The sequence below is a fragment of the Acromyrmex echinatior genome, chromosome 10 (genome assembly GCF_024713525.1).
Source record: "Acromyrmex echinatior isolate Ae372 chromosome 10, ASM2471352v2, whole genome shotgun sequence".
NCBI classification, from domain to species: Eukaryota; Metazoa; Arthropoda; class Insecta; order Hymenoptera; family Formicidae; genus Acromyrmex; species Acromyrmex echinatior.
In genome coordinates, this window is record NC_141861.1 from 3,527,146 (window position 1) to 3,552,316 (window position 25,171).

The 25,171-nt window shown below is 38.4% G+C and overlaps 1 protein-coding gene across 15 annotated transcripts in view; it reads left to right on the plus strand.

Moving 5' to 3' along the window:
* Positions 1-2,935: 2,935 nt before the first annotated feature.
* The window catches only part of Eph (Eph receptor tyrosine kinase), a 107,574-nt gene continuing 85,338 nt past the window's right edge, over positions 2,936-25,171 (plus strand). For 5 of the 15 annotated variants that reach the window (XM_087410759.1, XM_087410762.1, XM_087410765.1 and 2 more), the window contains exon 1: positions 4,983-8,167. The gene's annotated coding sequence lies outside the window, so the exon portion shown is untranslated. Of the gene's footprint in view, positions 3,275-3,660; positions 4,047-4,315; positions 4,354-4,971; positions 8,168-25,171 lie in introns of those variants that run through there. The other 10 variants (XM_087410751.1, XM_087410758.1, XM_087410755.1 and 7 more) reach the window with 6 other exon arrangements.

Genomic DNA, 25,171 nt, shown 5'->3' on the forward strand with positions numbered 1-25,171 from the left:
TATTTTTTTTAATAATATTGACTAATATTAGCTCATTTTGGCTGATACTTTTAATTGATACAGTCAAAACATCTTTAATTGACAAATTAGAGCATCAGAATATATTACAAAGCGTTTACAAAAATTTACTTCGAAGAACAGAATTGTGCATTTGAATGGGCAACATTCAACATTCACTACTCAGTACAATAATAAACACAAACATAAACAGAGATAATAATCTACAAGGAAAGCCATTAAGTCGAGACGTAAGTATATGCGCATATGTACCAAGCAAATATTTAAAACCGTTTCTCGAAAAAAAAAGTCTCATTATACAAAAAAATTTATCCTATATCTTCTACCTATTTTTTCATATAGAATTGCCTTCTTCCTGATTGTACCAGTTCACGAACATTCTGCACCACCATGCATTTGTAAAAGAAAACATAGGTGCAATCTATATTTATAGATTTGCGACGCAACGCAGTAACATGCGAGCGATTTCCATTTTAATATTCATTCGCTTTCTTAAGCTAATTGAGTCTCGAGCGTTTCGTCGGCAAATCAAGCGGCTGCGGCACGTTTAAAGCGCGTTATTTTTGCGCGATCTCTTCTAATATCGCTAACGAATGGCTAACCGAGTTAGCGCCGGTCGAACGGTATCGAAGGAAACCGGACGAGAGTGAGTAGAGCAGCTCCTTTGTCTCGACGTCGATTCCATTGTTCCGGGCGATGCGTAAAAAAAAAGACTTGAAGAAGCAACACGACGATGACGCGCGGACGCGCACGAATTTCTTCGGCGAGTTGACGACGACGGCGGTCGTCCCGAACAAATTCATATAATTATTTCTCGATTAGGAGAAGGCGAGCCAGTAAACGTTACTCGAGATTAGATCACTGGCATGTGTTAACGGAACAAATCAGTCGCGTTTTAATTTTATTGCTCTCCATCGTCTATCATTTAGAATCTAATATTCGCTTAATAATTGAGGAGCATCGCAGACGAATTTCGAAAAATTAATATACTTCGAGAGAAAAATATACTAAATTAAAATTTGAAAGGAATGACATTTAAAAAAGAAGCAATACAAGATGTTATAGCATCATAAAAAAAATGTGTAATACCTTTATTATTAAATCAAAAGAATATGTTTCGACCCATTCTTGGTTTCTATCAGTTATTTTAAATTATGAAAGTAAGAAGCTGTAATAAAATGTACTGGACTTTTAAATAAATTTACTAAATTGTTTGAATAGTATTGATATAACATTCATTCACGGGAAATAAATATTTGCTAAATAAAAAGTAATAATAGTTAAATCAAATTAAAAAGTTTTGCACTAAATAAATATATGTTTATGTTTAGTAAATATTTAACTGACACTATATATTTAAACAGATATTTATTAAAATTTAATACATTTTTCTTTCAGTGTAACATCTTATACTTTGATTTACTTTAAGTTAGAAAGAAAAATAGCACGATTTATCACGAACCTTTTTGGGCAGTACGTTACTTCATAAAATACAAGTCGATGACAGAAACGGAAGAGAAAGAAAGAGAGGAAGGATGTCGCAGATGAGACAATAAAAATGAATAACGACAATAATCGATGCCGACTTAGTTCAATCTAATCTAAACACTCAACATTATCGTGGTGTAACTAAAAACCCGCAATCTCATACAGTACTAAATTAGGAATTTCCTAACAGCGGTAAATGATTATAGACTTCCGAGAAGGAGGAAGATATGGGGTGGGAAGAACATCGCTCCAAGCAGCGAACGCGATGCGTGTCGCTGAGAGGAAGTCGTGAGGGCGGGGAAGAGGGATGGCAATAAAAACTGATCGGGATGCATCTCGGTGGGGCCGGCCACCAATGTCGAGCCGTCGAGAAAATAGAAAATCGTGGTGCACGCTCCCTAAATGCGGGCGGTGTGATGTCATGCGGAAATAGCCGTCCGTCGTCTACTCGCTGACGCGATGCGCCAACACGGGTCGCGGCCGCAACCACACGTCCAAGATAGAGAGAGAGAGAGAGAGAGAGAATCGATCACGAACGATTACCTTCCTCGTCTCAGCTACGAAAGAAGAGCCGATAGTTCAGGATGCCGCGTCGCGCCGAGTCAAAACCGGTATAATTTCTGTGAGTCCAATTTTCGAGATTAAAGCCACGGAAAAACACATCGGACGTTAATTGCATTTCTATCGATACTAATGAGCTCGCATCTTAATCGGAAAAGCATTTATAGAAATGATTTTACCACCTGTTGTTTTCTTTTGATTTCGTCTGATATTTCGGGAGAAATCAATTTAATTAAATTAAAAAAAAAATAAATTTAAAAAATATGATTTTTTATTAGAAAATTAGACTGATAAGAATAGAATAATAGATTAAACAGAAAAAGGATCCTATTTTCCAAAAAATATAAACTAACTTTTTTACGACAGATTTCACGAAAATATTTAAATTCATAAATATAATTAAAGAATATTAATTGCTCTTAATGCTTATTGACATCTATTGAATTTGCGCGCTATTAATCATGTATACTCAACATGTATACTTTTTAAAATTTTTAGAGTAAAATCTCACTGAAAAATGTTTTGTATGAAATCTTACTCTTAAAGATTGAAAATTAACTTTTTAAAGACTTTTTTAAACACACTTTTTTAAGACTGGCTCAATTCACGCTTTAGAATGAGATTCCACTTCAAAAAATTTAAAGACTATGAGTTTAAAACACACAATTTCAATATATAAACGATATATGTATGCATCGAGTAACATAACGGAAAACAGGCAGAAGCAGTTAAATGCGAGTATTTGTTTTTCAAACGTTAACGTGCAAGGGATAGAATATTCGGCAGTTATTTCGTGGTGCGCATTTACGTATTTCTTAATAACGAATTAGTAAGGAATTTGGTGATACAAAATGCTCAGCGTTTGTTGTTACGCCTGACGTCACAAGGTCGCCGCGCTATCGTTCGACGCAATAATAGACAACGGTCGAGCCTGTTGTTATTCTCGCACGGAACGCGGTCACGACAAGATAGAAAAGTTCGACCACAGTGATCATGAAGCTTAATCAATTCCCGTGACAATTATCAAGACGACGGCTTTAATAAAAACGTTTATATGCGTTTCACGCGGTTTATATCTAATCACAGGAATCGAAACGATGGGAGCTGTAATTATATTCGTGCCTGTTTTTATCAATATTGTTTAATTTTAATCTCGGTTCTACTAATTCTTCGTCTTTCTCTAAAAATTAGAGAAATTGAAAATTAAGTAAGTTGAACTGACATAAAGAGACGATCTTTTCAATTATTTTCGCATTTCATGGACATTCCTATATTTATCGTGTCCTTAATCAATTAATATTCGGATATTATTTATTCGTCTATATATCGTAATGAATAATAATCATTATAAAATCATTGATTGAGTTGAATAACTGCCCCAACAGCACAAAACTTGCAGCGATATTGCTGTAAGTTTTGTACTATTGGGGTGAGAACAATTATGACAAAGGAATAATCCGTTCGATTATTTTTACAATTCATGGACATTTCTACGTTTATCGTATCTTTAATCTTAACATTCGTATATTTCGCCTGTATATCGTAATGGATAACACTCGTTATAAAACGTAAATTATTATATATTATTTAAAGTGCAGGGAGTGCGTGAAAGTGCAGTAAGGAGCAACAGGTGTAGCGTCGCGCCACCGCCGCGGTAATTCTCTTTAGTGCGTGAAGTTGGCCGCGCGAATTTTCGAATTTTCGAGGCCGCGCGTTCGTCATTTGTTCGTTGAGTCCGTTTATTACGTTGCGAGGTGTCGAGTGGATTACATGCATACGTGTACTTTTCTCGCGTTTATTCTCCGTCTCGATACCACGAGATATATCGGGAGTGTCGAATAAAGTGTCGCGCGATCGTATTCTGATGATTATAGTGTGCGTGCGAAATTAATCGTCTTCGCGAAGGGTGAGTGCAATGAAGGAATCTGAGAGGAGGAGGTGGCTTGGGAAGCATCAGGCAATGGCGGAGCAACTATGTGGTACGTAATTTATTTTTTGTTGAGTTACTTATAGATAATCTATTTTTTCCGTTTATTTGGACTTCGTCGCAAATGATTTGAACGAAAAAAATTGGAGAATGATTTTTATTTATGAAATTTTAAAAGAGATTATGTCTAAAAAAAGACTTTCCGCGAAGATTGTGTAAAAATAAGATGTTACGATACGCGCACCGTAATAATTTTTTTCTTAATATTATATAGGTCTATTTTGAGTGCTGTAATAATTTGAATATATTTGTATTTTATAGTTCGATGTAGATTGACTCCGCTGCTGCGCGTCGTATTGGTGAGTGAAGAAAGTTTTTATTTTACTTTAAGATCGAGATTGAGATAACGGATCTGTGATACACAATATATAAATATATATATGTCTACATATTACATATATAAAATTTGTATTATATAAATATATGTAATATACTTACAGATGTACATGTATCAACTTAATAATTAAAAAATATGATATTACATAAATTCGTTATCTCATTCGTTTATCTTAAATGGATAGGATAGATTAAATCAGAAGCAATAATTAATCCTGAAGCATTTTTGTTTATACAAATATTTTGAAGAAATTGTCAAGAAATACATTTAAGACTGTTATGACAGAATAAAATAAGTATACCTATTAATAATGTCATTTATGAAATTTTGTTATGAATGTATTATAATTTTGACTTAAATAAATAGTTAGAATAACAAGAAACAAAAAGAAAGAAGTAAAATAAAACTGAAACAAATATATTTAATCAATATGATACATTCTTTTATCAGAACACAACACCTTCAATTTTAACTCAATATTATAATATTCATATTTTATATTTATATTATAATAAAATCGAAAATCGAAATGTTTATAATTTATATATATTTATATGAAATAAAAATAAATTCATATCTACAATACAGTAGGGAAAAATTTTTAATATTAAGATATATTATTTTCTTTTCATTTTCTTTCTTCTTTTCCAATATTCTTTTATTACATTTTGGGATTTGCATTTGACTTCTCTATCTTCTTTCAGGATTAAATATTGTATGTTGCAAAAAAGCAATATTCAGAGATTCTTTCAATGCGCATATATTATAAATTATAAGCAATAAAAGAAAAAGATTGTTTACAGTAATTCATGTAGCATTTTTCATAATATAATCTAATCAATATATTTTATTAGAAAACACAAATGATATTTGATTGTACATATAATTTTTTCATCTTTCGCAAATCCTGTCGATTTACTGACAACTTGATTTGAAACAAAGTAGAACGACATGAGGTCGTAAACATTTTATCGCGGAATAGATAGAATTTTTATATAGATTGCCTAGAGCGCTATCATTTAACGATATATTTACGTAATATATAGTGTGTCTCACAAGAATCATTAATCACTAAAACGATTCTGCTTAAACTATCGTATGTCTTTCGTCGAGACTTGTATCGATCGCTTGAGCTATTACTATCTAACGTTTACGAGTTTCTAATAACCATAACTCGTATCGTCCGCAACGATTATAATTTTCTCTGTCGTATCTGCCGTAATTATAGCAACTAATTTAATGCTTCCGGCGCGCCCGACGAATATAGGCATCGGGCTAGATCGATGGAGATCGCTAATCTTTCTGTTATCGGAAATTGTAATTCAGTTGCTAGAGAGAGAGAGAGAGAGAGAGGGGGGGGGGGAAGATGGGAACAGCCCCGATGATCGAAATTTCGTGTCTTCTCATTATGCATCAAGTCTCGAGTGGATTCATTTTTCAAACGGTTGACGTGTTTTTAATCTGCCTGCTCAAAAAGCGATAAGGTAAAACGCGCTTTTTTCGACGTTTTTTTCCGATGAAGTTAACCGACGTCCATAGATACGATAGAGGCGATAATATCGACACGATTATACAGATAAGCAAGATCGATAACATCGCTGCGTTTGATCCCTCCTTACGATTTTTTTTCGTTCAAAGTGCAAATCTCACGCTTTTTTCTTGTCGCTCGATTTAAATATAGAATGCAATTCTCATTGTCTTTGATTTTATGAGTTGAAAGATTAGGAATCAGGTTGAAATGTATCTCGAATATTTTCTTCAATTCTGAATCTACCGGTGTTACGATTTTAAATCGTTTACATTTATTTATTACAAAAACACTTTTCATAATATTTACCAGTTTGCCGTTCATTTTTCTAAATTGAAATTTAAATTAAATTATATCTATATATTATTTAATCTCTTTTTCAAAAATTGTGGAATAAAAATGGCAACATGACGTATTAAAAATCTAATCTCTTTGTCGAGATTATTATTATTTGTGATTAGTATAATAATTTCTCCTCGACTTAAAAAATAATTTTTCTTTTCATTGAAAAAAATTAATTTTTTTGGTTGTACGATGTTTGAAGTGGAAGGAACAAAATATAAATTTAAAAAATATAATCATCACTATTCGAAAGAACAGTTTTTCGGACTTCTGTCATCGAGGGCCAAAGAGATCGCGGGGGTGTCGCGGAAACTAGCAGATTTCGTGTAGCTCGAGATCGCGGGTGCCGGCGGCGAAAGTCAGCGGCGGGGATATATATTCGTGTGGCCTGGGACATTCCGGATGAGTACCGAGAGAACGACCGGCGGTGTCACGCCGTCGGCATTATTGCGCATGTGCACGGATTACACTTGACGGGCTCAAAAAATCAATGACCTCGCCGCCGTTCTCCATGATCTCGCAAAATAGCAGATACAACATCATCGCCGTGTCCTCGTCGTCGAGTAACGCGAATGTCGACCCGCTCCCGGAGCACGAGGCTCCACGTCGCTCGAGAGAGCCCGGCGGGCGTCGCGACGCGTCATCGGGACGGCGCGGCATCGCACGTCGCACGCTCGCCGAACGTACGCTGAGCGAATGTACCCGTGGCGACGGGCAGGGTGAGAGGGGAAAGTGCGAGAACGCCGCGCCGGAGAGAGGAGAAGAGAAAATGGCCGGCACGGCGAGGGTGCAGCTCGGATGGCGGCGCTAGTGTAAGACGGCCGAATAGCGGTACGCGGCGAAACCAGCCGGGCAACCTCCACCGCTCCACCGCTGCCACTCGGCGGCCTCGGCGCTCAGTTCGTGTTCTCTCGCAGCGCACGACGGTCGTGCTTGCGTCGACGTCGTCCCGTTTTGCGTCTCGCGGAACAGAAACTGAACAAAAAGAACAAAAAAGAAAAAAAGAAAGACCATCGGGAGAAAGAAAGCGGGGATAAGAAAGACCGAAGCACAGACTGTGCCGGGTGAGAATGAAAAACTGCGTAGTGCGACTCCGATAAACAAACATCCGAACGGGGTAGATGTAACGTAGTACAGTTTCTGTTTTCCTTTTTCGTCGGAGAATCGGATCCGGAGTCAGAAACGCGAAGCGCGCTCCGAAGGTGTTCCGTATACGTCGCGCCGGGATTCACTCAAGGCAGTGAAATAGTCTGCAGTGTGAAAGTGGTGATAATCCAGTGCGCGTCGAACGTCGTTACGTGTCGGTATCCGGTCGTGCGGCGTGGACTATCCGGGTGAATTCTTCGGGTGATCGTATACGCAGCGATTCGCGACTCGCGTCGGTACACGGAGTGGCGTGTAAGAGAGAGAGAGAGAGAGAGAGAGAGATAGAACGAAAGAGCGAGAGGGGGAAAGAAGTGGCGAGCGTGAGAGCGCGAGAGACAGCGCGAGAGAGGAGCGCGTATACGCTCTCCCTCCCCGTCGCGTCTCCGCGCGCGCGGTGCACCGCGCCGTCCGTCCACCTTTCGCGTTGCCGCGGAGTGCACGGGATAAAATGGCGCTTGCTTTCGTCCGTGCACCTCTATCGACCGTGACGAACTGTTCGGTGGAATCGCGTCGGCACCGTTCGCCGCGGCCCTTCTGAGAGCCTCAACGACACGTCCCCGTGCCGACGTTCCCCGTCGTCGCCGTATCCGATCGTCGACGTCGACGTCATCGTCGTCGTGACCGTCGTGCCCCTTTCTTCAATCCTCGCAAAGTCGCCGGGGTACCGTGTGTTGTATGTGCAAGTGTCGGAGCTACGGGGTGTTCAGTTCTTGACGGTCGTGACGATTTCGGAGCTGAGCGATTCCGGAGTGAATTCTAGGTGAGTCCAAGTCATCGTATGATCTCCCTGCGATTCGCGTCTCGTAACGCTGACGATGCCCCCGGAGGCGTAAATTCCTTGGCTGCGTTCAAATATTTCACCCAGGTATCGCTTTATCCTTCTCGAGTAGAAGACAGAAGCCGTAATAATATCGTGGGACATCATCGTGATCTTATTTGTCACTTTACGAGTTCATTTTTAAGTATCAAATGACATGATATCCTATGATATCGTTATATGACTTAATTAGGACTCTCTGTTCTATCCGAGTCCCAAGGAATACACAAAAGTCGACAGAAAATTAAAATGACTTTATTTTGATTCTTGGTGTCAATAAACGATTAAATTTGGTAACCAAAAATTATTATTTTAACAGAGTTATTTTGACTTTCTCTGACTTGATATGTCCCTTGAGGTGAACATTTGGTGAACAACAAGGAAAAATAAAATATCTGGGTGCAGCCAGGTGAAGTTTCCGAGCGCAAAGGAAAGAATTCTTAACGGTAGAATTGTGCGTTTTAACGCGATTTGTTTTTCATGCAACGACGGCAAGAGTCTCGCTATCGCGAGACCCTGTCTCTATGGATCGCAAGTATCAGGAGTTGGTATCGCGATAACCCAGCGTTAATCTGTGACGCCCCGAGGTAGCCTGTAGATATCGCGCTGCTAGAGATTTCGTGGAACTGCATCATATACGCGACCCGTTACACGAGACCGTGGACGAGAACCATGGGACAAATCCCGCGATACTCCACGGAGACTTCGCGTAACGGCGAGGTATTAACGATCGGTATCACGGTGAAAGGCATTAATTCGCCTCTCTCGTTCCTTCGACCGTCCCGCGGATTCCGATTCTAACGCCTTTCCTCGCGCTCCCTCGCGCTCGTCGTTGCACCACGTTTTATTGTGCAAAATTGAAAAAGTTGTCAAACGGTTCGAGAGCACTCTACTCGAGTGATCGAGTAATTGCGTTTAATGAACCCCTTCTTGGATTCCCTTCGAAATTCCTTCCACTTTTTCCCTTACGAATTGATCCAATCGAATTCGCATTGATGCGTATTCTTATAATTAATGCATCGTCTATTAAATTTTTTAATTGTTACGATACGTGTAATTAATGGTTAATGATAATTGATATCCTTTTTTGTTTCCTAAGATTTAAAGGTCACGTTCAATCGATTAGTTTGAATTTGTTTATAAGTATCCTGTTTCTTGGATTGTAAATTGTATCATAAAATATATTGAAGATATAAAATAATTAACGATTAATGTTAAACAGAGAGATAACGAAGGAAACCTGACATTTGAAATCGGTCGGTTTTTTAAAGAGAGAAATACTTATGAGGAGGGAACCAGTCGATGGCTATGCAAAGAAATTTCGTGGTGGCGAAGGTTGTCCAGCGACACGCGATACGTCTGCGTGTGTACATAGGTAATACGCGTGTATGCACAGGCGAGCGCGAGCGTAAAATTTTCGCACGCGTCCAAACGCGCCGAAGAACTTCGGCCTAGCACGGCGCACAAATACGCACAAATACGCACAAATACGCACAAATACGCACAAATACGCGCGGCGTGTAGCCACACGGAAAATGACAGGACGCGACGTGTTTGAGCTCGACTCTACGCGCAAATATTTTACGCGGGCAAACACTCGCCGCGACGCGACGCGACGCGATGCGACGGATCGTTTCTTCTTACTCCCTCGCGGCCGACGAGAGGATTTTCTTCCTCGTTCCGTTACGTAATCCATCAAATGTCAAAACGGTTCCTCGCGAGGCCATTCTATCGAGGGGTTTAGGGTTACCGTATGTTCACCTCGTCTTGTTCTTTTTGCACGGGATAGTAAATCTCCCTTCTATATTTTCTTCGAGATTAAGATCGTACAAACATTACCAGCAATTTTCTTTCAAGATCGTTATCGTAAATTTTGTATTCTTAATTGATAGCGATGAGTTGTATATCTGTAATAAAGTATACAGGTCGAAAACATCAAATTTGGTATATATATTATAATTAATCAATTTAAATGTTTATTTTTGTACAATTTTAGTAATATATTTCATTATTATATTTATCAAAACTTCATTTCATGTTATTTTATTTGTCGTTGATGTTTTGAAATCAATCTCAATAATATTTTATATATGAAATACATGGAAAGAGCGATTTTGCTGAATTATCTATAAATTTAGCTAAATACAGATCCGAAAATATTAATAATTTTGTTGGACCGTTAAAATAATTACGTAGAAATCTTAAATATGATGAGCAATGCTGCAAAAAGTATTGACATTTTAGTAATTAGTTTTTTAATTAGTCCTACGTAATTATTTTGATGATGCAACAAAATTATTCTCAGATGTATATCTTGTAACTAAATTTTGAAATATTTTAGCAAATCCATCTCGTTTTCGTATACACTAAAAAAAAAATACTAAATTTTAATATTGTTTCAATAATAAATATTTATTAAATATATAAACATATATTTATTTGACAAAAACCATTGACGTAACTTCACTTTTTTCTTGAATAAATATTTATTTATCATAAGTAAATAACTTTACTTAGGACTGTTCAAAGAAACATATTAAGATTTAGTAAATTTTTTCGTTGTAAGAAGATAATGCATGTATGTCATTCGTATTGATTAAAAACTGTCGACTAAATTCTGATAAATTCATGTAATGGATGCAGAAAACGGTCATAAATACTCGAAAGATCGGTCGGCGAGAAATGAATTTTCGTGACGTGATCACATCACGAATATGTCGACGAGCGAATCGATCGTTATCGCACGCTGACAATGAACATATTGCTAGATAGGAAGTATGATAATTCTTCGACCATTGGATAAAAAAAAGGAATACAACCCTCTCCACTTTTCTACCTGTTGTTGGCTAAACTAGGTAACGTGGATCTCGTACACGGTGTTTACCTCGAGTTTGCGGAACGTGTCACGTTTTCAAACGTAACTGAATCGTAACAATGTTTTTCCATTGACGATCGCGCTAAGCGAGACGATTGACTATGTGTGAAAATGTCTACCTTAGTCTAAAATTCACATACACGGAGTGTCCTTTAAAACACGGCACCGTTCGAAAATCGAAATACTCTCCAACTTGAAATTGATAATTCATATATATATATACTGAGAAAAAATAGGCTAATTTAAATAAATATTTATTTAATAAAAAGAAATGATCAAATTAATATTTTTTGTACCAAATAAATATATTTGCATATGTTAATAAATATTTAGTTGGTACTATTCAAATAAATATTTATTGAAATTTATATTTTATTTCAGATATTTTTTCTCAGTGTACTTGTTTATTTATATTTAATTTCAAATAAAAATTTATTTGTATCGATGCAACTATCTTTCTAAATCTGAATGTGTTCTAGAAAAGTATAAGGAAAAGTAGTTTTACAAATATTGAAACACGATCTTTTTTTGCAAGTTCCGTTATTTCGATTCTTTTTTTGCAATTTCTACAAGCAGCTGACACTTTTATATGTTCAGACACAACGCATGTGTTTCAATGAAACAACTTTTCTGTATTTTTACGCTCATAAAATTTCTGTTCAGCAGAGAAAACACATGTAACGATGGAAAACGTGGAATTATTTAACGGGTCCGCAGCAAAATGTTCTCCTCGTTTTACAAAATAATCCCAACGTTAAGGGGCTAAACAGAGAAAGTATGCCCGGCGCGCGGGCGAAATAACGACAATCTAGTTTATTAACCATTAACCCGTCTATTAACCATTATACTCGTAACATTTAGCGGCTCGCATGCAAAATCGTGCTCTCTCGCGCGTTCGTAAAACACGACAGTTTCAAAACGGTTTCCGCTGTGTTTGCAGGCGTGTTGAAGTAGCGACGGTGGCCTCGTTTCGCGATATAATCATATAATCGATTTGGTAACGACTCCAATCGCCCTTCGATTCACAAGTACATTCAGATCACAAGAAAACAACATTAATAAAACAAAGCGAAAATGCCATTGCATTTCGTAAGCGCCCAGTGTCTATCAAAAGCAACGTTTCAATCCTTAAATGCTCTCATTGTTTTCTTGTTCCTAAAGTCCATAAAGTCTGTTCTTTTTAGTTAAAGTTCTTGCACGTTGAAGAGAAAAAGAGATATAGTATCTTACTTTATTTTACAGTTTCATATTTTATATATATATTAAAATTTTGGTCTTTGAAACCTTTGAATACCCACATTATATCTTATTATATCTAAACTAACGCAAATAAACTTTATATTATATGTAATCTGATAAATTAGAGTGAAACAGAATTCCCAGGAATATATGTAACGTCTCTAAAACTATATGCATGTGGTAGTATAATTATACAAAAGGTATATTCAAACGACTTTAAACCCCAAGGCGCATCAGAGGGTTAATCGCGCGTGCACGTAGAATATAGGCACCCGCAGCGCACTTACCCCCGTGTTCCTCGTTTTCCCTCATATTTACGGCGACGTGACTCCGAAGCTTACGCAATTTCATAAATGAATCGACCCGCTTCCGTCATTAGGGCGTAATTCCATTTTCGGCGTCTCCCTCTTTCTCCAGCTCGCCAGAGATTAGCCTCAATTCGTCGTATAACGTATAAAAGCCGCTAATTTGTCCCGTATCTTCTTTCGTCTCGCTCCAGACGCGTCTACGGGCGCAACTACTTGCTGTCTTTCACATGTCGGACATGGCAAGAAGAAGAGAAAAAGAAAGAGAGGGGCAGAGGGGAATGTCGCCAGCAACGTGAGAACGGATCCTCGGATGTTTGTCTCCGTGCTCGTGGCGCTATCCGGTCGTCGAGATCTTGTCTGATAATCGCCAGTGGACCGTTAGACGAAAACGATCGCGAGTCCCGCTGAGATATCGCGTTGCCTCCCATTCCATATCTCCCCTCTTCACTCGCTCTTCATCTCGCTTTGCGTATGTACGTACTTACGTATATGCTCCCAGGGACGAATCTGCGTGGAAATTAATGAAACTTAAGCTTCAGCCGTTGAAGAGACCCCATAAGGCATCTTCGGAGCACCTGAAACTCGAGGCGAAACGTTATCCGAAATATTATCCCCTCATTTTACTTTAATAGAAAGAATTAACAGTACAATTTAAGATTAGAATAATTTCAATAAATGATTATTATCGGTCTTCTATCTGTCTTGAAATCACGCATTACGTGAAGAAGGGGGAGGTACATGTCTTTAACACTATGAAGCTGTCCTGCTTGTACTTTTTGTACCCAGCAGCTTCGCTTTATTTTTCTCCAACATTTGAACATATATATATTTTAGAAAAATTTCGAGGGATTTGAAGCAACGCGAACAGATCTTCGCTCCAAAACAGATCTTCTTTCCAAAAAATAATTAGTCCCGAGGTCTCGAAGAGTTCTCATATTTCACTGCGCGCTTCTAAGAGGCAATCTCATCGGCATGGCGAAGATCGGAGCAATTAATTATGATTACTGGTATTATTAGAGACGCGTACTAGTGTCTATCGACGCGTGTCTGTATGTGCGTGTGCACGCGTGCGTTCACCGGACTTGACCCGTTCGTTGGACATGTATTCGCTCTCGCGCACGCTCGGGCACACACTCGCCGCTGGTGTAATTGCATCGTGAAAGTGTTACAAAGCGATTCCCGTCGGCCCTGTGAAAACGCGTTGCGTCGCGTTGCGTCGCGTCGCGTCGCGTCGCGTCGCGTCGCGTCGCGTCACCTCGCCTCGACTTCACGTCGTCGCGCGTTGCTCGATCGAGCGCTACACCGCTGCTGCGCTGTAGACGTAGTGAAAGTAGTGCAACCACCTGGCTCGTCCTTTGAAAACCTGCAACCCGTACGTGCCTGCATACCTTCGGCATGCACGCGCCAATCTAGTCCCGCGAGTTAGCGTCGAACATCTTTTAAACATGTTGAAGTAGGTACAAGTCATTGTTAAATCTTTAAATCTATTTTCATCGATAATTCATCTAAAGCTATTTAAGTTAAAAATGACAGTGTTATTATAATATACTTTTATTTATTTATTCTACGAATATCATTACGCATCGATGTATACAATAACCGTTGTCGTTTCTTGTATCATCTACTTTTGATTTTCTACTTTTTCTTTTTTTTTTTAAGCCCCTGAAAGGGTCAGATAAATCCATAAAATAACAGAGGTTTTTCGAAAATCCCGAAACAATCCGGGATTATGCGGGGCATTAAGGAAGTTTCACAAAACCTTGAAATGCGTCGTTATGGACAAGCCGGTCGATTATAATCTCGCTTTACATGTCCGATCACGCCGACAGGTCCTGCTGCAACCGCGTGCAATCTCGCTCGCTCATCTGGGATCTAGGGTTACCTGGTGGTCGTCGCCGACGACCGACGAGTGTACGTACTTTTCGAGCGCATTGTGCGCGCGTGCATCTCGGGGGATATTATTACATTCGTAAACTTCCATTTCGACTGGACGCGGAAAATACTTACGAGGCGAGATAGAATCTCTGAGATCGTCGCGTCATATCGCGTTGCGTTGCGTCGCGTCGCGTCGTTTCCGACGAGCGTGCCCGTGAAAATTCAATTTTCCGAGTCAGCCCCTCGACTGACCCGGTTATTTACATTTATGAAGATATCTCGGTATCCTCCATCACTCTCAATAATATATTATTGCTCGCGTAAAATTATTACGCCTCTAATGGGGAATATTTATAATTGTGATACTTTCGCAGATTTTATTCGAAAATGTCTTTAATCGGATTTTTAAACATTCTTAGAAACACTTTTAATTTGTTATTGTATATAATAATGCTGTTTTTGCACCGAATTGCTTGCTTCACTTAAAACAATAGTTTCCTTTTTCTTCCATGTGTGTGTGATTGCAATTTCTGAAAAATTCTTAGGAATTACGATTTCTTTCCGTCAAAAACGCAATGTATTATAGTCACAAAATAATTTTGCTCAAGTATCTAAAAATGTAACTAGATACAGATCTGAAAATATGGTTTTGTTGAACCAACAGATCAAAATAATTATATACGATGCTCAGATTAGAATGTCAAAACTTCTCGTAGTATTGCTCATCATGTTTGAAATTCTTACGTAATTATTTTGATGGTCCATCAAAATTCTTTTCAAATCTGTATCTAGCTAAACTTTTCCATACTTTAGCAAAATCATTCTTTTCGTATTTCTTACAAAATGAAAGAAATTATCGAGCATAGTTACAATTTAATATGTGCAAGCATTATCTGTGCACGTCCGTACATTTGTTACAGTCATCAGATACCACTCGAACGATTAATTACACCCCTGATACGTTGCTAATCCCCGTCGTTTAAAATTGTACGTCACGGCCGCTCACGGTGATTTCAGTGCGCGTTGAAGATCGTTAGATCTTTGTAGATGATTGATATCGGGGATTTCTTCATGGCCGTTTAAACGAGACGAATAGAAACGTCACCTTATCTGCTTACGAGAAAGTCGACGAGATATTCAATGTATTTCCGAGATGTAGCCACGTCTTCGTTCTTTAGCCTACAAATTACGTGTGATACGAGATTCCCGTATGGCTACTGGAATTTTTAATGGACCCTCGGCTATTTGCATACTTCCATGACATCTGCCACAGATTGACTTACTGCCTCGTATTGAGCGACGCGTTCGCTTACACAATCGACGATGGAATTGATAATTATCCCGCTGGAATTAATAAATCCCGTTAGAAAGACCAACGAGGAGATTATTTTCATTCCCACTTAAGTATAAAGCAAAAATATTTGTCGTGATCACGCTCAAAGATTAACGCGATTATCTCGATACTCCCGACGGCGTTTAAGCGCATGATTTTTCTTAATGTTCCCTTTCGATATCAAATTTCTCTTACAAAACACCCGGTGTGCGTTCCCGTCGTGCGCATACATCGTTAACGATCCGACGACTCTAAAGAAAAAGAAGAGTCAGTTTAAAAGAGAAAGAACGAACCGGGCCGTTACGTAATTTTGATTTATTCGCGAGTTTTACTCGCAGAGTTATGACCATCGAAAGAGAGAGACGTTAATTTTTCGGCTTTTATATAGCGTGTCGAAATACTCACGGGGCGTGAGTTACAGTCATATCGTCATTCATTTGTGCGTTCATTGGACCACGATCTCTCAGATCGTTGAAAATCGTTCGAGTCTGCGGTGCAACGACAGCCATTGATTCCACAGGATATCGGGGATATCGAACAACGATCAGAAGCCTAGTCGAGAGCACCTGTGTGTGATACAGTAATAATAATTGCGACAGTATAACTCGCGCTGGATTGCGAAACTCCGTGGATATCGCGACACCGAACACCACGGGGTGAAAGGTTTCCCCACCTAGATATCTGTAAGAAACTTATCACGTGATCTCTCACGTCTCCCATGTATATACCTGCAAATATAGCCATTAAAAAAAAATTGTTTGCTACACTGAAAAAAAAATTTACTATATTTTAATAAATATTTTTTCGAATATTTGTAAGTAAATATTTACTTGTAGTAAATAAATATTTACTCAGTGAAAAAATGATAGTTGAATCAATTGAGATGGTTCTTGTAACAAATAAATATATGTTAACATTTCAGTAAATGTTTACTTATAAATATTGAAAGAAATTTATTCAAAGAATAAATAAATATAAATGAAAGTAAAAATATAAATATAAATAAATCATTTTTTTTAATATTCAAAGAATATTTATTAAGATGTAGTAAATTTTTTTCAATGTATATCGATACAAAATACTTGTCCACTACACGTTTCTGCGTTTTATATTATTTATTTGCAATTTATTACTGTCCCTAATTGTCATAGGGTTTGAAACAGAATTATGCTCACTTTTTGTGGTGCATTTTTTCTATTACTTTATTTTATACCGTACAGTTATTCTCTTATCAATTTTGCACTTCAATAAAGAGTCGATGATACTTATTATTATTGTTATATAACGTAATTCGCTGCAAAGTCGGCAGTGAAATTATTAGGAATTCACAGATGGTTTATCAATGATGACCGATTTAATTAAAACGTTCGGGCGTACCTTTTACGATCGCCGATATTCGTGCCCGTCGATATTAATTTGCGAAATCGGCCGCGAGACAAATGCTTTCGTCGACCTAATTGTTCGGTGCTCGAGCGCTTTATAAGCGGATTCTCGCGTGGCCAGCTCGCATTTACATACATTACGGTACGTACAACGACGTCGGGGACGATGGATACGAATGTATACGTCGGTAAACGTTATCTTTGATTTTTCGATAGACCGCCTCCTGTCTCCTTATTCATCGTACTTTCTCTCGCGCCGATCATCGCCAGCACCGGAGGATAAAGCGATCGTTATCGTCTTTGCGAAAGAATCATTCGTCACCCCAGCCAAGTGTGAGCAAGATCGACGGGAGGGAGAAACAGTATTCTTCTTTTCGCTCATGAATTTCTCGCGAGGGTAAACGCGGCTTCATTGTGTCCACGTGGCCGACCGCTTTAACTTTCTGCTTTAACGATCGACACGCGCATCCCTTCGATAATGATTACTATGATCAAAAGCATTGTGTAGACGCATTTACGTCTAGAATAGACAATTGCAAGTTGTTGGGGTCAGTAAGTTTTAGCGAGATTTTTTTATTTTTTAATCTTATTCGGGATCAGATCATTTTATCTTATAAATAAATATAGTTGTGTCTATGATGTAAAAAGACTAGGTGAATCAATTTCAGGGATTCGCAATCGTTCAAAGTAATGTCGACATTTGTGATCAATCAGAAATCGGTTGTTACATAGAAAGAGTAATTTTGCTGAAGAATTTAAAGATTTATCTATTTAGATATAGAATTGAAAATAATGTTGTTGGAGCATCAAAATAATTTTGTAGGAATCTTAAGTATGATGAGTGATGCTGCAAAATGTTGTGATATTCTAGCAACCAATTTTGTCATCTTATCTAATTATTTTGATGATCCAGTAAAATTATGTTCAGATTTGTATCTAGCTAAATTTTTAGACTTTTCAGCAAAATTATTCTTTCTATATAGGAATTTTATAAGCTAATATAAAATCTTTATTACAAATTTGCCTCAAATTCTATTGAGCTGTGATTATGCGGGACATCTGGTTTTACATCATGATTGTTTATTTTTTAAGGAGGACTGAAAGAAACGGAATTAAATCAATTGAGAAGGTAATAAAGAGAAGGTAAATTAAAAATATCTAGAATAAATTAAGTAATAAATGGAAAATTAAACTTACCTTTCTCTTAAATGAGAGGCGAAAAATAACAATCTCACGATAAATTCGGCGAAAAAATATTCGACTCTCGTCTCCCGTTGAAACGAAGATCCGATCGCCGATTCAGGGAGGGCCTTGCGTTGCATTATTATTCGATAGCGGTTCTAGAGGGGGAGAGCTCTTTTGGTTGGTAGGTGAAGAATAAATTTCGCACTGTCACTGGAGGAGATAAATGTGGCAGCCGTCGCGACGAATGGAGAAGTCTGGCTCCGATTATCGATATCGTTCGCGGCCCTTCGCACCACGCACGTAATGGTGCGATCCTTTTTTACATTTTAATCTTCTGGCATCATGTCGATGGATGGAATTTCGGAAATAGCCGTAAATTCACGAACAACAATAAATCTTTGGAAGAAGACTTACTTTATTTTTAAATTCACTTGTCTTTGAAATACATTATTAAAGACCCATATTTTCCGATAGAAATATTGATATTAATTATGTAGATTTGTATGTCTTTGATGAGAGTAAAAAATCGTATATATATATTATAAAAAAACAGAGACTCTAAACACATAACATAGTCTAATTACGAGCAGTTTTGTCGAAACAAGAATGAGAAAGAAGGGATATATTTACTTTCTTTTTATATTATATATGCCATTTCATTTTAGTTCACTGAAGTTAACAAACAGGGCCAATCAAAAGTTTGTAATTTCCCAGATTCCATTATATAGGATCTCTACGAAGGATCATATTTTCCCTATTACAATCAAATTGTAATAGGATATGGTACGACTTGTTAATGATGAAAGACCGAAGGCCGGGAGAATCATATTTTCTGAAAAAACCGGCGCCAACGAGAATATCCAGCACGACAAATTACCGGCGATAATTACCAGGATTTTGTTCGTCGGGGAGGTGATGGATCTAGGTTTATTTTCTTGTTGACGGCTCGCCGTTGAATGGAAGAGTTTCGCCTCCTCCGTCCGTCCGCTGCTCGAGTTTCATGGGAATCTAGCCAATGGTCGTGGTACTCTGTACGAACCTTTCTTGCGCGCGTCTCGCGTCGCGCACACATATGGTCGTGGTTTTTTTTTTCTTTTCTCCTTACCGGCGACGGGCCATTTTTTGGGAAGTGGGCGTACCTCTTTCCGGTTTTCGGTCCATTGTGTTCCGTCCTGCTTGCTTCGCTCCACCGCTCGCCCGCTCGTCCGCTCGCCGAGAATGCGCCGACCGACGTTGCACTCGCGCGAGCCAGCCGCGTGCAAGCACAGGACCGGATTATCCCTACCTGTTCCTGTCGCGCACGCAACGTATACAGATGCCTGTGCCTGCCGTGGTACGCGGCGTTTTCTATACGTCGCGTACGGGAGAGGTATTTTCGCGTTGGAACACACGCGGCAACTCGTTCCGCTTAATACCGCCGCGGCAATGATTAAACTTGGAAAGTCGAATCCACTCTTCCACGAAATATATTTGTATCTAATATTGAAAAAAGATCGCAAGATTTAAATGCTTGGATTAATTTTACAAAATAGGGCTCGAATGAATTAAATTAAATCATGTATAATGTCGATAAAAAGCCGATACCGGGTGTGTATACAGGTGAAAATTTAAATTTGTAATAATGTATCGAAGGTGATCTAAAAAGAGAGGTTGAAACGTTTATGATGATTGTTATGATTATTATTTGATTAATTATCATCACATTTATTAAACTTAGAATTTAATAAATTCGTATACACATATTATGTACATCCAGTATCGGCTCTTTATTGACATTAATATTATATATTTGATTTAAATACTCAAGTTTCCCCATTGTTGGCTTCCCTAAAATTCGAATGAATGATCGAGTGAGCTGTAGAAAGATAATGTTTTGTAAAGTTGGGAGGCTAACTTCACCCTAGCTCCCCAACTACCAGCAAATTAGATCGAAATAATCTCAATCGATAGATTTCCGTTTGCTTGCACATTTCGAAACAAGTTATACCTTTTTCCAATAGTATTTTTGCGATCTTAATCCTTTTATTAACAAGTCATATCGTACAGAAAAATTTTATTTTTAGAATTAATCAAACAATTATTTACACGCTTACTAGATTATTACAATACGTTTCACTGAAAAAAATGCGAAACAATTAATTTCTTCACACGAACTCAAATACTAATCTCACCATTTTGACGTTACCAACTTATCAACCTATTAATCGCGATCACAAGCGCGTGACATTAGGCCTGAGCTGCCATAAATCATGTATCTACCTTGGCATCTTTACGCCGAACGTAGGCTTTCGAGCTTAAAGTTTTATCGCGCGAGTGCGCACGTTCGAGCAATCGCGCTCCGCTTTCTGAATTTTCCAATAAAAAGATACTCGCCGTGAGTATATAACGCTCGAGCACAGCTCGAGCCGTTGAACCGGAAAGATTTAAACGGCTACCTATTTATGCCGTCTATGGTTAATAGTAGCGCGCTTGCCAATAGCCAACCGGCCTAACTGTTCAGTGGCAAATAGATATTGAAGAATGACGACAGCACGCCGCATTTTGATGAAGGATTCCGCGCGAGAGGGACGTGGCCACACGAGATGATAGAAACCGTTAGAACTAGTGCTTTTCTCCTTCTCCTCCTCCTCCTCCTCCTCCTCCTCCTCCTCCTCTTGGCCTTCTGCTCGCACGCGGACGGTTATCTCGTCGAGAGGATCAAAAGATTCGGGTCGAGGTTAATCTCTACCTCCTCGTCGTCCGACAGGCACCTGCGATTAATTTCGTACCTTTTCTTCCAGTTCCTCGATATTCTTCTTCTCGCCTCCTCCTCTTCACTTTGCCCCTTCTTCACTCCCCCCTCCTGGACACGCGATTTTCGAGAAAAAGGACGAGAAACGCGATAGTCGAGGACGACGAGGCTCCAATTTACCTCGACTCATCTTAATACCCTGCAATTTCGCGCGTAAATATTTACCATAAGAATATCCGCTCGAGCAGGATTCGTAACGGCGCGGCGGGATATTTTTTTCACGTGAAGATCGCGCGCGATTATTTTCGCTATCGATGAAGAAGAGCAACTTCGTTCTCCCGTTGTTCGTCGTACGCGCGGATGAGTCTTACTCTCGTCGCTTCCTCTTCCGCGATCCATCGGACGCTCTCTTTGCTCTGTAAGCTCCGGCGAATGTGTAAATTTACGGATCAAACGGCACGTTAATCGATCCTTACGACATCGGAGCCCCGAGTTCGCCGCGCGTATGTTTGTTCGGGATCTTTATTCGCTGCTAACTCCTAGTTGCACCGTCTATCGAGATAAAAGAAGCCTGTAGAAGAATCCAGGGTTCTGATGCTCCGTCTTCGTTTCTCCTTTTTTATGATCATCGTGCACGTTTGATGTGTAACGTGTGTCAGTTTGTCTCCTCCTCTTCTCTCTCTCTCTCTTTCTTTCCTTATCCCTGGACCTTGCGAGTCTCTACTGCCTCAGGAGAATCCTTGGCTAAATATTTGATGTGCGAGAGCGCGCAGCTGCGACGGGATTCCGAAACGCCGAACAAACGACTGGGGATCGGCAAAGATACCCACCGTTCATTATGAAATTCCACCTGGTAATCAGGAGAGAGAGAGAGAGGGACTCTTCCCTTTACCAACGCAATGGATCAAACTCCTTTTACAAAATTGTTTACAATAACACTATTTCTGCTTGATTTTAACAACATTATTTTATTAGGTACGTTTTTAGAAAATTTAGCAAAAAGTTTGACGATTTTTTCCCAAGATAAACGTTAACATTTTTAAAAGCTCTTTTTTATTTAATTTTTACTCTGATTTTTTGCCTATGATTAGTTGACATATATTTCGTCGCTCTATCAGTATCCATTTAAAAGATTTATATGATCATGCGATGCTGAAAAAAAGTATCCGCGATCGCGATATACACTTGAAAAGAGAGCGTCGTGGCGGGAATATCTTTTGAGAAGAATATCGAGTGATTTTGCCGAAATTTCATGGTGTTTAAACCAATCGCCATAGTTCGTCACCTGCCCAGTGGCCGATGGCGTGTGAGAAAGCATCGTTTAACGCATAAACTTGGCAAAGCGGATAGTTTTCCTTTGTCAGTAGGACGCGCGTGTACAGTCCGGAAATATCGACGTCGCTTTTAGAGAGATGCCAGCCTCGGAATATATATATATTTGTGTATGTGTGTGTGTGTGTGTGTGTGTGTACGCGTATCGCATCTGAGGCCTTTATACGCCTCGACGTGGGACACCTGGGGTTTCTCTCTCTTTCGGAGACGACACTACCGATTCGACACCTCTCCGTATTGAAAGCCGTTGTCCATCCGCTCGTGTAAAAGCCGATCGGAAATAAAGAGAGGGCGGGTCAATTTGTCCGCACGATTTGGAGAGCTCATGGGGTGAATCGCGCCGTGTAACGTTCTCCTGCTGAGAACAAATATATAACGCCGTTATATTGGAGCTTCAGTTAACACGAAATATATATGGATTATCGATCGTGTGCGATTTTAGCCATCCCAATACCATCCCAATGTGTTCTCCCGGTCCTTTTGTTATTCTAAACGCTGTCGAATTTGCTCTCTATAAGATATGCTTTATATTTTGAATTTAATAAACATTTCTAGATAAGCACTTATTTAGAAAGAATTTTTTCGTAAAATTTACCCTGAAGATATGATAGTCGTGGGACAATGTATTATATTTCGAAGAATTTTATGTAAATCTCTCATTCATTAATAACATTACATAAAATATAAAATAAGATTGATTAATTTTACTGAAGTGCAAAAATGATAAAAAATGTGTAAAATATTGAATCAAAACTACTATATTTTTAAGGTAAATTTTAAGAGAAAATTGTCGGTGTAAATTATGAATGAGGATTAGATGTAAAAAATTAAGTATATATTAACATTTTTAAAAATATATTTATTCCATTATTTTTTATATTAATAATCTCTTAAAAGGATTGTACACAATAGATTCGTCGATATTATAAAAATGAAGTGAGAATGCAATCGCACATAAATTATAGTGCAAGTATTCTTAATTAGAATTTATCAGAGATAGATTTATTCGTTACCTTATCCCTTCAAACAATGGTTCAAGAATGATTCTCGGAGCAACGTTGGAAATCAGGTGATATAGTATTGGAGATAAATAGATTGATATCTTCTCTCATCGCCACGAGTTTTCTTAGAAACGGTGACTCAACTTTTTGTATCGCGCATCGTGGTATTATTAATATCGAACCGACATTACAGAGTGGCCAGGTTCTTATCGTGTTTATTATCATTATTAATATTGCGAAAGATAAAAGGCGAAAGAAAGAGAGGAAAATAGTTCGTGAGAAGAAATTCGTTTAGATCGACCTCGATATTACGCGTGCTCTCATCTTTTAGGTTTTATCTGCTTGCGCGATGCAAAAGTGGGTTAAGTCAATGTCCGAAGAGATTTAAAAAGCCGTATTTACTGAATTTTGCTGCGACCAACGTATTGTGTAGACTTCTTTGTTCTTTATTTCTTTCTTTCTTCTATCTCCTTTCTATCTCCTTTTTTTCTGCAGTCTGCGTCTGATAAATCCGTACGAACTTCCGATGAGCGATAGTGGTGTTCATCGACAGGCGGTTCTCATAAAAGGTTAACGATACAGATCTCGCAGGTCAAAGAAGGATGAAAGAAAATATATAACGTATTTATATGCGAGAGAGAATCATACATTCCAGCACTATTCAAGTATGCACGTGCTTTCGTTATCTTATCGTAATAACGGTATCCGCATCCCTCTCCTATTTGTTTAATATAATTATTGCGTGATTGAAGTTTTGCATCGAAGAAATCTCGACGCTTCGTTAAATGTGATTTATGAATGCCGTTATCATCGCGTCACGATTTACGCGTAGGCGTATAAAAGCACATTCGTGCCGAGAAGTCTGCGACTGCACGAGAAGAATTTTTCTCAAAAAAAGAATTATCTGTCGGTGATTTATTTATCATGAATAATTCGGTCTGGTATTTATAGCGAGTCAATTATTCGCAATTGCCATTTGCTCGCGTCGATCGAGCGCGTCGTCGATATATATAAGAACCTTACAGCCGTACAAGCAGTTATTACCTTCGAATTATTCGTTATAAATAAGGGGATTAAAATCTGTTGGAGATTGAATTTTTCGAAATCACTTGCATTTGCATATGTGAGTTTTATTTTTTTGTAAATGAAAATAGAACGCTTTATACTTAATATCTGCTAATATTTCAACTCATTATCTATTTTTCCGAGCTATTTTATATTTCAATCAATGTCTATTTATTGACCAAGTTACAAATATATCGCAAAAATCGCTTAAGATTATCAGAAGTATTCCTCGTAATAGAGAGTTTAAAATGATACGAATAATATAGAATAATTGATGTGTTGTTGAAATAATTCTAACAATGTGATAATATCATAATACATGCTCATTTATTATTAGAAGGGGATCTCTACCTAATGCATTACGAAATCAGTGTACAAATCCTTAATTAGCGGTTTTACTCGTCGATTAGTTTCGACAGACGGAGATCCTTTGTACGTGTCGACAAAGTGAAACGCTTAATCGGCATCCGAGTGGATCCTCTCGAAAATTGAGAAATCAGGAACGTGCGTACGAGAAGAGTGTGCGCACCCTGTATGCGTGTTTTCTCCCTTTTTCCCCTCTCTCTCTCTCTCTCTCTCTCTCTCTCTCTTCTTGATGTCCGTCTGGGCTGGGTTATATAC